Raw genomic sequence first — 13,274 nt, 5'->3', positions numbered from 1 at the left:
GTATTTCAGCAAGGACTAAAACACGGACTATTTGTCAGAGACTCCGTAAAAGAGATTTCTGTTCGGTTCTCTTTTAGAGTAAGTGCCCTTAGGTCCTTTCAAACACAGAGATTCTAGTCAGCCAACCCAGAATAATTCTTATTCTCCCTACCCCCATTCTCTCCAGGTGTTCCCAGCTTCTTGCGCCGGATTTCTGGCACTGTCCACCCCAGACCTGACTCAACTTATAAATCTCATCCCTTTCTCTCTGCCCGGTTCTTCATCTATCTAGTCTTAGTAGAGCTGCCAAAATAACCCGCCTAAACTCCTAGTCATGGTGAGGTTACTTCCTAGCTCAAAACCCATCCCTGGCTCCCCATCACCTACTAGCTACAGCACAAAATGATCCACCTGTTGTGTGAGATCCATTATGGCTCATTTCTCATCATTTTCCAAGTTTACAAACTCCAAAATGGGGTGATAAATTCCCTTCTTTACCTCCACCTTTAGACTCCTTCTTGCCCTTTACCCTCTGCTCCTATGCCCCCATCAGGAGGCCGTCACCTTCCCCAGCCCTCCGAGTGAGAGCGTTCTCTCAGCCTTCCATTTTGTCCTACTACAGGCCACCTGTATTTAAATCTATCTATATTTACATCTACATTTATACACGTAAACATGTCCTATATAAATGCAATTATAATATATAACTATAAATTACTTTTATCTATAATAAATTTTATTATAGATGAAATAGATCCTTTACATATTCATATATTATATTTGTGTATAAATATAATACAAGGATATTTTTATATAAACACAAATATATTTATAGTATATATATGATATAATATGTTATATGAATTATAAATATTATATTTTTACTGTAGATATATCATATAAATAAAATTTTTCTTATGAGAGGGAGAGAGAGAGATAATTAGATGGCTCAGGAGGTAAAATGCCAGACCCGGAATCAGGAAGGTTTATCCTCATGAGTCTCAGTCACTTACTGGGTGACCCTGAATAGGTCACTTCACCCTATTTACCTCAGTTTCCTCATCTGGAAAATGAACTGGAGAAGGAAATGGCAAACTGTTCCAGGATCTTTGCCAAGAAAGCCCCAAATGGAGTCACAAAGAGTCCAAAAGAACAAGGAAAAAAGTCAGCAAACAGGTTAGAAGTTCCTGCCTCCCTCCCCAAGGTAAACACCCCGAGGGCAGGGACTGGGACTCTTACTCTCCAGCTCCTGGATCAGAGCCTTGTTCAGTGGATGCTTAGAAAATGTTCATTGACTCGAATTCCTGATGCTATGGTCCTATGGACCATTGGGCCCCAGGCTGCATCTTCTAGAATGCAAGGTTCTGCTTTCTCAGAGGGAAGTGGTCCTCTCAGATCTGGGACTGGAACCCTGGTTCCCAGGGCACTGATCAGGGACGGCTCCTCCAGTGGCTTGGATCAGCTGGACTTTACATTGTCCCTTCCACCCACCTCCGGCCTCTGACTCTAGACATGAGGATAAAAACTAGACCCATGATGCCTTTGGCAGAGGACGCTCCCTCTCTTGATGCAGATGGTTCCTTATCTGCAATCCAGAGCCTCAGAGGCTTAGAGAACCTTGCCCAGGGTCCCACAGCTCATTTGTACGGGTGACCTTCCGAGCTCCCAGGCCAGTTCTGTGCCCACTGACCCTAACTCTGAGAACTGTAGTCGATCCTGGAGATGTCTGCAACTACCAGGAGCCCTGCCCATCATCCCTCCTGGAGCCTGCGGTGTCCCTATTTGGAGAGCCAGCCCTCTAAGGTCTGGTCAGTCCAGTCAGTCAACAAGCATTTCTTAAGCTCTTCCCAAAGGCCAGACATGGAGCAGAACTCTGGCCATACAACCTGGGGCTTATGGGAGAAATCCTGTGTACAAGCACGCTGTAGAAAGGAGTGTCCACAGAGGGAAGACACTAAAGTTGGGGGGGGGCTGAGAACGGCCTATTGTAGAAGGGGGGTTTTAGCTAGGACTTGAGGAAGCTAGAGGCCGAGATGAGGAGGGAGAGCATTTCATGGCATGGGAGGCATCCCATGAATTTGTTTGAGGAACAGCAAAATTGGGCGAGTAGTTTTTTTAGTCACGTTCAATTCTCTGGGACCCCATTTGGGTCTTCTTGGCCCTTGGTATTTAGGGGCCCTGGCAGAAGTGCGTGGCAGTCACTGGGCACCTCACTTAATGACCTGGCTTCCCATTTCCTTCTCCGGCACATTTTACAGATGAGGAAACTGAGGGAAGCAGGATAAAATGCCTTCGCTCAGCTAGGAAACATCTGAAGCTCTTTTATCAACAGCAGAGATCACTGTTAATCTTTCAGGAGAACCTTTTAGGGAGTGGAAGGATGGAACAAGGAAGGGAAGACTGGAAAAGTAGGAAAGATGGCTTATAAAGCTTGGGTTTTCTCCAGATCATGCTGGAAAAAAAAGGGAGTTCTTGAAGTTGGTTGAGAGTATCATACTTGGGCTTTGGGAAGCTCACTTTGACAGCTGAGTGAGGGGGGCCTACAAGCGTCTAATGCCATAGCCCAGGTCAGAGGGGCTGAGGGTCACCTCGGGGCATGGGGCAGAGCGGGGAGACCCCACGGGACTTGGATGAGGGGAGTGGGCCAGAGAAGGGGAAGGGTTATAAGCTGGAGTGACCAGGAGGAGGATAGTTCTAAAGAGTGCACAGTGTTCTGTTTTTCCATTCCGTATCTTTGGGCTTAGCACGCAACGCTCAATGCATCCTTTTTCATTCATTCATTCTGTCTGTCTGTCAAATTTCCCCAAAGAAGAACCTTGCTCCTGATCACGTGCCATCTTGCGTTTGTTACATCCCCCAGCGGTCTCTAATACTGTTTTCTACCTTTGTGAGCCTGGTCCTGGAAAGAATCTTTGGATGCGGTGAGAGTTTAATTAACTGGGAGTCTGCTTGAGAATCAGGAAGCCTCGGGTTTACAGCCCCACCTCTGACACTTGCTAGCTGTGTGGCCTGGGGGACATGGCCAGGCTCTCTGAGGGCCGGGCAACTCACCAGGATTATTAGAAAGGGCACCACGCTCCTTTAGAAGGGGCTTGCCCAGGGGGGGCTCCCTATAGCCATGGCAGCTGAGGTTCAGGCCTATATTATAACAGACACAGGTAATGAATGTAGTTTATATATATATATATAGTATTTTATCTAACTATATATACACACATATATGCCTATATATGTACACATATAAGTGCGTAATGAATATATTTATCTACCTATATACATATATGTATATGCACATATATGCCTTATAAACATACCTATATATATATATACATATGTAATCATTTAATCTATCTATAGATACACACATATATGCCTATATATGTACACATATAAGTGTATAATGAATATATTTATATATCTATATACATATGCATATGGCACATGTATCAACATACCTATATATGTACATATATGCGTGTGTAATTATTTGATCTATCTATAGCTATACAGCTATATATGTACACATATAAGTATATAATGAATATATTTATATACCTATAAACATATTGTGAACACATATTTATACATGTATAAACATACCTATATGTACAGATATATATTGTAATTATCATTTTTTCTATAATGCATACATATGCCTATATATACACATATGTAATTAATATATCTTGTCTATACATGTACATATGTATATACACGTGCCTGTATGTGTGCAACTATATATGTACATATATATGGTAATGAATATATTTAATCTATCTATATACATCTATATGCATATACACACTCACCCATATATATACACATACAAGCACATATATGCCTATATTAGCATATATACTTATATATGTACACATATACATATGTAATAATTATATTTTATCTACCTACATATACATATACACACATATATGCCTATGTAGAAATATAAATAATATATGTACCTATACCTGGATATGTGTATATATACATATGCAATGAATAGATTTTTATCTACATATATACACATACATATGCCTATGTATACATATTTCTATGTGTACATATATACATATGTAATGAATATATTTTATCTACCATATACATACACAACTATATAGATATACACACACATTATACACATGTAATATATTTGATCTGCCTGTATATTGCATATATATACACATATCTGTGTGTATGTATATGTGTACATATATAGATGTAATGAATGTTATACACACATGTACATCTATATATACACATATATGTGCATATATACATGTAATGGGTATAATTTATCTGTCTACACACATATATATACATATTTATATGTGTGTGTATATAGACATAGATGTAATGAATATATTTATCTTCCTATACACATATGCACACACATGTGTACATATATACATGTAATTGCTATACATACACACATGTACATACACGTATATATGGACCTAATAGGTATATTTTATCTGCCTACATTTATACATACACAATGTACATGGGTGTATATGTGGGTACATATATACATGGAATTAATACATAAGCACATGTATGTATACACATATACATGCAATTAATATATGTTATCTACATATATACATACATTCACAATGTGTGTATATATATGCCTATAGATGTGTGTATATAGATATAATTAATGTATTTATCTACATGCATACACAATGTACCTGTACATATATGCATGTAATGAATACATGCTATCTACCTACCTATATAGACACATAAACATATGTGCATATATGTGTACATATATAGATGTAATGAATATATTTTATCTACCTAACATATATGCATATCCACGAACCCCTATATATGTATATCTCTATAATCTCCGCATGCAGATTGTCCTCCACCGATAGAATGCAAGCTCCTTGAGGCTTTCTTGCTTTGTGTCTCTGGAACCCAGCCCGGGGCTCGGCACACACTTTGTCCTTAGCTCATCATTATTAATTGATCGATTACCTGATTCTGGCCATGCTCCCCCCTCCCCCTCCTGCTTTTGCTCCACGGCCCCCAAAAAGCGTCCTTAGGGAAGTCCAAGAGTTCCCAGCCCATCGTGACTTTGCCATCTCCCTGTGCTTATTGTTCTTGCTATCCAGTTCACTGCATCCAGTCAGGAGGGAAAACCCCGGACAATTCCTCCGAGCCTTTCAGCACAACCAACAAGCCACGGACCCCCTTCTGTAATTTGGGGGTGGTTTATCACCAGGGCGGGAGCCTGGGGGATGCCATTTAAAGTGCAGACTTACATAACAAGACCAACAACATTTCAACCGGACATCAACTGAGAATGAATATCGGACACGCGCTTATTTCCATAATGGTGCAATTCAATGAATGATGATTAGACATTTTATTAATTAAAGATAATAACGACATACAATGTTTAGATATTAAGTTATATATTAAATTATCAATTAATTTATACATATAATCAATGATCGATAGACATATTATTATATTAATAAACCTTACTAGACATGCATTTATATCCCCCCCCCCCCGCAATATATCACTTTCGACTAGACAATGGGACTAAAAGTGCATTTGTGTGAGTGAGTGAGTGTATGTGTGTATGTGTGTATGTGTGTACACATACGGGGGGACCAGAAACACCAGCCTGAATAGCCCCCAGCCTGGACCAGAAAGCCGGGGAGCGCTGGAGCTGGAAGGGCTGTGGGGGAGGCCAGCCCAACCCTCTCCTGCCAGAAGTGGCAGCACAGAAGCTCTCAGGGGTTGAGGCTCTCCTCCAAGGTCACACAGAAAGTGTCAGGGATAGGAGGGATGAGAACTTCGTGCCTCCAGTGTGCTCTGGAGCACTCTGCCTCCCAAAGGTGCAAAGGTGGCCGGAGCAAAAGTAGAACTTAGAGATCTCATAGGAGAGAGATGGGAAATAGGAGCCCAGGCTCTCTGAGATTCTTTGGCCTCTATATGTAGTAGAAGCCTAGAACTCAGGATCTGGAAAGAAGCTGGGAGGGAGCTAAGAATGTGGAAGGTCAGAGCTGGAAGGGCCCTTGGAACAAAGAATGTCAGAACTAAGAAGGATCTTAGAACAAGGGATGTTGGGGCTGGGAGGGGGCTTAGAACAGGGGATGTGAGGGCTGGGAGGGGGCTTAGAACAGGGGATGTCAGAGCTGGGAGGGAGCTTAGGAGAGGGAATGTCAAAAGGGATAAAGGCCTTATAATAGAGAAGATCAGAGCTGGAGGGAGCCTAGAACAGAAAATGTCAGAGTTTAGGAGGGACGTTATTACCAGACAGAATGCCAGAGCCACACTGTATATCCAGTTTAGAAGATGGAATGGTAAAACTAGGGAAGACCCTAGAACACAGAATTTCAGAGATGGGAGAATGTCAGAGCTTGAAAGGATCTTAGAATGTGTAATACAAAAGCCTTAAAAGATCTTGGAATTTAAAATGTCAGCACTGAGAGGGAGCTTAGAACAGATCATGTCAGAAATATTGAAGCTGGGAAGAATCTTAGAACCCAGAATGCCAGAGCTGGGAGGGCTGTTAAAACAGAATGTCAAGACTAGGAGAAACCTTAGAACATGGAACGTCATTGGGAGGGACCATAGAATGCAGAACTTTAGAAGTAGGGAGGACCTTAGAAGGAACTTAGAACACAGAGTGTCAGAACTGGGAAAGAACTTAGAACGTGAAAAGAATTTCAGAACAAAGAATTTCAAAGCTAAATGAGATCTTAAAACAAAGAATATCAGATATCAGAAAAATATTAAAACAGAGAACACCAGAAGTATGCAAATGCTAAGGACATAGAACATCAAAACTGGGAAGGATTTCAGAAGAGGAAAACCGTTCCAAGCTAGGAAGGGGCTTAGAATATAGAATGTCAGATCCAGGAGGGAGCTTAGAACATGGGATGTCATAACTAGCAGAGACTTTAGAACAGAAAATCTGAAAATTGAAGTGACTCTAGAATCCTTATCCAGCTTTCCCAGTTTATGGAGAACAAAACAGGCTGTATCTCAGGGTACCCTGATTTTCCGTAGCTGGGCCCAGCTTCCCCAGTCTCTCCCTTCTCCTATTCCCTAATCTTGATCTCCTTCCAATCTCGATCCTCCCTGACGCCAGACTGGTGTCTTGGCTCCCTTTTCCAAACAGCCTCATTTCATCTTCTTGTCTTATTTGACTCAAAAGTAAACTGAGGCTCGAAATCATTAGAAGACCCCAAGAGCGCTTGTTTCAATGGTAAGAGTAGAACCCCTACATATAAGAATCTTGTGCAAGGTTACGTAATAATAATAAGACTTGAATGTCAATGCAGGAAAGGTTTTTTGAACATAGAAAACAGCCCCCATTAAAAAACCTTAGAAAGCCAGTCTCAGAGTTAAGACAAGGAGGGTTCGATTCCTCCTTCTGACATCATCTGGCTGTGTGTGAGTCTGGCCAAGTCACTTTATTTTTCCAGCCTCAGATACATTGTTTTTACTTTATTTTTTATATAAAGTTTTTTATTTTCAAAACATGTGCACAGATCATTTTCAATATTCCCCCTTGCAAAACCTTGGGTTTCAATTTTTTTCTCCCTCTCTTCCCCCCAATTCTTCCCCTAGATGGCAAATAGTCCAATATATGTTAAATGTGTGCAATTCTTCTATACGTATTTCCACAATTATCGCACTGAGCAAGAAAAATCAGATCCAAAAGGGAAAAAATGAGAAAGAAAACAAAAAGCAAGCAAACGACAACAAAAAGAGACAATGTCATGCTGTGGGCCACACTCAGTCCCTACAGTCTCTCTGGGTGCAGATGGCTCTTTATCGTGGCCAAGTCACTTAACCATTCAGTGTTCCAGGCAGATCTTTAAAACTCTAAAGCAGCAGAATTATGGATCAGTGTTGTTAAGAGTTTCCAGACTGAGAGTTCCCCATCTGGTCTGGACAAAATCAAAGGCCTGTTTTAATAGTTCTTTAAAGGTTACAAAGTGCTTTTGTCACAATAACTCTAGTGATTGGATAGAGGCAACCTTAATTATTCCCCATTTGACAGATGAGAAAAATTGAGGCTGAGTGATTTCTCCAGAATCACACAGTTTAGGTTAGAGCAGAATCCAGAACCAAGTCCTCCAGAATTCAAGCCCAATATTGTTTTTCCCGTGACTTCCTGTCTCTAAATTCATTCCTCCCCCCCCCCAAGAAGTGATTTGAAGATAACCAGACAGACCAGAGGGCCACCCAGACCCCAGCTCCTTCTCTTTACAGCAAAGGGCTGCCCTCCCTGCCAGACACAGCCTCCGTGCCCTTAGCCAGCCCTTCACCTCCCACCTAGTTTCCTTAGCAGGTAGTAGTTACCTGAGGGATGATCCAGGAGGCCCCGTAGAGATGCTCACACCTGTCCCCTCCAGGTAGGACTCAGGCTGGCTGAGGTGGAGAGAGAGAAGCTGCCAGTCTGGTGGGTGGAGCCAGCAGGCGTCACCCCAACGCAGCTCCTCCCCACCCTGGCTGCCCCTGGCTGCCATTACTTACTTCATGGTTCTCATTCTTAGAGGGTGAAATGGGCCTGAAGCCCTGATTCCTTCCGGAGCACCTCATATGTCCCTGGGGCTCCAGGCTAGCAGAAGGCATGCTGAGAGCAATCAGGGGGGCTCCCCCTCCAGAAGGGCCAGGTTTGAGGTGCTAGGAGCCTCAGAGGCTTTCAGAAGGCTGTTTAGAGACTCTCCAAGATGGGCCAAAACCTCCCCTGGTTCTTTTGCCGAATTTACAGATAGAAACCGACCTGGATTTCTCCGTTCTGAACTCAGATCACGTAAGACTTTAATCATTGAACAAACGAACCTTTAATAGCGGTTGCACCATTTGGGTGTCCTGATCCAACATCGAGGTCATAAACCCTAATTTTCGATATGGGCTCATGAGAAAGCTACTTTAAAAGAAAGATGGCCAGACCATTTATGGAAGGGTGTTAGCTTGGGGGGCTTTACTTAAGGAAAGTCACCCTAAATAGAACGCACCTAGGATGGTGAAAAGATGGGAGGACATACCTTAGGAGAGCCGGCTGTGTTCAGAGAAGGCAAAGGAGACAGAGGGGGGGGCACACAACATATTTCCCATACTCCTACATTTGAAGGCTTGCCAAAGGGAAGAGGGACTTGCCCTGTCTCTGATCCCAGAAGGCAGAACCCAGGGAGGGATGAGGATGGACATAGAAATTGCAAAGAGGCAGAAGTGGGCTCCAGTTTTCCAACCATCGGTATAGGAAGGGCAGCCCCTCACTTTCCAAGACAGCCCATCAATCTCAGCGGGAGACTCCAGTCAGAGTGCGATTGCCATTTGCTGGGGGAGATGTTCTAGGAAGAAGCCTTTTAAAAAAAATCCATTTGTTTCGTGGCTTTTGTCTTTAGATCCCAATTCCTTCCTACTCCCAATTCTCCAAAATGACAAAGAAAACAATTAACCAAAAAATAGGTGATATAGAAAGCTCAGTAACAAGTATTCCCACTAGCCCCCGCCTCTCTGCCAGAAGGGAAAGGAAAGTTGGAAGAGATTCTTGGTCCATTATGGGTGGAGGGAGATGGGGGCTCAGATCCCTTTCATAAGGGCCAGAGAAGTAAATTTGCGGGGTCTCATAGTTAGCCAGAGACAGATTTAGCTCTTATCCCCCTTTCCTACCTCCCCAAAGCTAATGCTCTTTCCCTTGTCTATGCTATCAGTCACCCTAATCACTGTCATCACCCTCTTGGTCATCACCATCATCACAGTAATCATTAATTAATGTCTAATGTCTCATTTACCTCCTCTCCTCCCCAAGTGCTCTTTGTATGTCTCATGGTCCTATGCACATGACCGGATCTCTCTGGGTTTTGTCAGCAGGGAATAAGCAGGTCCTTTTGGTATTGTTGTGGTGGTGGTCTTTGAGTTGTTTCAATCATGTCCAACTCTTTGTAACTTTATTTAGAGTTTTCTTGGCAAAAATACTGGAGTGGATCGCCATTTCCTTCTTCAGCTCATTTTTACAGATAAGGAAACTGAGGCAAAGAGGGTGAAGTGACTTACCTAGGATCCAACAGCTAATGTCTGAAACCGGATTTAGAATTTAGGAAGTTGAGTCTTCCTGACTCCAGATCAGCATACTATCATCCACTGCACCACCCAGCTACCCTAAGCTGGTCCTACTATACAAGAAATGTTTCCCTTATGGCGGGTGCCACTATACTTGAGATCCAACTGTGAGTCTGTTGTCTAAAGACCAGACCAGCTAAGGGCACAGAGACTTTATCATCTTTGGGTGATATCAGATAATTTTTTTTCCTAAGCATGGCAATTCAGAAAACTGTTTACAAAAGGGTTACAATCTGCTTATGTTAAGGGTCTTCCCACACCAATAAAATCATAGCTCTTTGACATGGTGACATTTATAAGCTGTGTGACTCATTCTTTCCTCCTCAGTTTCCTCATCTGTAAAATGAGGATGGTACCTATTTGGATATTGTAAGGGATATTTCAAAAGAGATAGGTTTGTAAACCTTCAAGGGTTATAGAAATGTCAGCTATTATTTTCTTTTTACTTTTTTTGTTTGGTTTATTTAGTAGCTATTATTTAATTAAGTGTAATAGGGATTTATTAAGTGCTTATAAGGTACTCCAAGTACCTCATTTGGCATTTTCTTGACAAAGAGACTGGAGGAATTTTCATTTCCTTCTCCATAGATGAGGAAACTCAGCAAGTACTAGGCCAAGTACTCTATTTACTGTGCCACCTATCTGCCTATACACTTTAAAAAACCTATGTATAACTAAAACTTCATATACAACCTATTCTTTGCAGTTGTGATGGTTTTGTTTCTTGAGATTTTCTAGGTTTGTTATATTAAAAAATTGTTTTAAAGACTCCTACTATGTGCTAGGTATTGGGAATTTAGTCAAAAAAGAAGCAATCCCTGCCTTCAAAAAGCTTATATTTTACTGGTATGAGGGAAGGAAGTGGTTTTTGAAGTCAGGCTGGAAGAGGGGAAGAATTCTAAGACAAAGTGAGGCAGATGTGAGGAGAGACAGAAGCCGGGAAAGGGGGCTCAGACACTACCTGTGTGACCCCCTTTTTCCTCTTCTGTCAATTAAAAAAATTGGACTGGTCTCTAAAGCCTCTTTCAGCTTTCAGTCCTATGACCCTTTGAGGCAGGGTAATGGGAAGTTGGTTTGCAAAAACAGGTTGGAAGTACGCATAAGGGCCAAGAAGAACCAATAGGGAGCCACCGAAGCTTCTTGAGCTGCAGAGAGACCTGGCTGTTATTGTTTCTTCCTTTACATTCATCATCAGCCATTATCAGGCAAAGTCTTTTCACAAATGCCAAGATAACTAGTAGAAACATGTAGAAAATCCAGACAACCAGCTGTTCTGTCAGCCTGAGGCCAAATAAGTGATTGGTCCAAGTTTTCCATTGAATTACATGAGATCATGTCTAAACCAATGATTTTCCTCTTCCCCCAGGCTGGAGTGTCTGGCAGACAACTCTGCCATTATCCAGGCAGCTCAGTATGGCAAAAAGAATTAAATTTGGAGTTAGGAATCCTGGGTTCAAATCCCAGCTCATCTACTCACTACTATTCAAATCTGACCGAGTTTCTTACCCGTCAATTGAATAAATAATGAGACTATAAACAATAAGAGACAACTCAGTGTCATAGAAAGCTGCCTGGATTTAGATGTGGAGGACCCGAGTTCAAATCTGCCGACCTGGTTGTTATTAGGAAGTTGTACTTATTAATGTAATGTGCCAAATCTCATCATTTCACATCCTGTCTTCTTCTCTCTAGAACCTTCTCAATCTAGGCCCTTACCACCTAAGGTTAAAAATAGGTTACATTAGTTGGTTTCCAAGGTCCCTTCCAGCTTAAAAATCCCAGTCCTAAAGTCCATCCAAGCCCTGACATTCTGTTTTAAGGCCCTTCCCAGATTTCACATTCTTTGTCTAAGATGTTCTGATGTGCTACGTTCTAAGGTCCCTCCCAACTCTGACATTCTATGTTTTAAAGCCCCTCCTATTTTTTAAAAGATATTCCATGTTCTAAGATGTTCTAATGCTCTGTGTTCTAAGGTCCCTCCCAACTCTAACAGCCTAGGTTCTAAATCTCTCCCGGTTCTAAATTCCACTTTTTAAGGTCTCCCCCAACTCTGAAACACCCTGTTCTAAGATCCCTTCCAATTCTGGCCTTCCCTGTTTTAAGACCTTGGTTTTGACATTTTGCAAAGGTGTTCTATGTTCTAAGGTCCCTCCCAGCTCTGAAATTCTAGATTCTAAAGTCCCTCCTCGCTCTGAAGTTCCACGTTCTACGGTTTCTCTGGGCTCCGTCACTCTCTGTGCTCATGTCCCTCTCAGATGTGCCCTTCTTTGTTCTAAGGTCCCTTTCAATCCCAGCCTTCTGGGTGCTTCTGTCCTGTCCAGCTCTTAATCCCGGGGATTACTGAGTCAGGCAAAGGAACTGTTTCAGTCTGTTGCCTTAGCAGGGCTCATGGGCACACATGAATGTTAAACCGGATTAGGCCCTGCCCTCCAGTCTTACCCAAATGCCATTCGGCTGGAGCCTTTCCAGGTCTCCACTGCCAGGGTTAACTTCCCAGGAATCGACTGGCCGTGAACTGGCCCACAGCCCTGATTCAGAACCGGGTCTGGCCGGGACCGGGAGGAGGGGCCGGGGAACCATCGCCCCCTCCCCTATTCTGTACCTGGTCCCCGAGTACCCCCTGGGGAGCCGCCTGACCCGGGAGGAGGCGACACACCCAGAATCTCGCGTGTTTGTTTTTAAGATTGAATTCCCTCAAACGATCAGTGAGTAACTGGATGTTTTCAAAATAATCGGTGACTGGCCTGAATCCAATCATTTTTTTCAGGGCTTTCATCTGGCACCTGCATCGGCCAAACATTTATTTATTCATTCATCAAACATTAAATGCCTCCTGTGTGTAGACTACTATGGGAGGCACTGGCAGAACTGGGAAGTCTAAAGAGGAGTCTGTCCTTGGTGGCGCAAATCGAATAATTTGGAAGGGGATGGTCATATGGTGTGGACACTTCCTACACACATCCCGAGTCCTCCCCGCTCCCAGCTCCCATCCACCCCCATTTGCCTCCTAGGCGGGCAGAGTCTAATTAAGAATCCAGGGAGGTAGCAGAGTAAAAATCCCATTTTAGATATTTAATATCTGGAGAATACAGGGCCCGTCACTTCACTTTTCAGAACCTCAGTTTCTTCATCTGTAAAATGGAGATAAGAAATAGCCCCTCCCTCGCAGGATTATCGTGAAGAGCAACATT

The 13,274-nt window shown here is 42.6% G+C and overlaps 1 protein-coding gene across 1 annotated transcript in view; it reads right to left on the bottom strand.

Annotated features, from left to right (window-relative positions):
* The window catches only part of CSNK1E (casein kinase 1 epsilon), a 70,946-nt gene extending 62,575 nt beyond the window's left edge, over window positions 1-8,371 (bottom strand). The window contains exon 1 of the mRNA XM_031939874.1: window positions 8,317-8,371. The gene's annotated coding sequence lies outside the window, so the exon portion shown is untranslated. The remainder of the gene's footprint in view (window positions 1-8,316) is intronic.
* Between the last annotated feature and the right edge of the window lie 4,903 nt (window positions 8,372-13,274).

The sequence above is a fragment of the Sarcophilus harrisii genome, chromosome 5, assembly GCF_902635505.1.
Source record: "Sarcophilus harrisii chromosome 5, mSarHar1.11, whole genome shotgun sequence".
Lineage (NCBI taxonomy): Eukaryota > Metazoa > Chordata > Mammalia > Dasyuromorphia > Dasyuridae > Sarcophilus > Sarcophilus harrisii.
The sequence above is the reverse complement of the archived record's forward strand: the minus strand, read 5'-3'. Positions and strand labels throughout refer to the sequence as shown.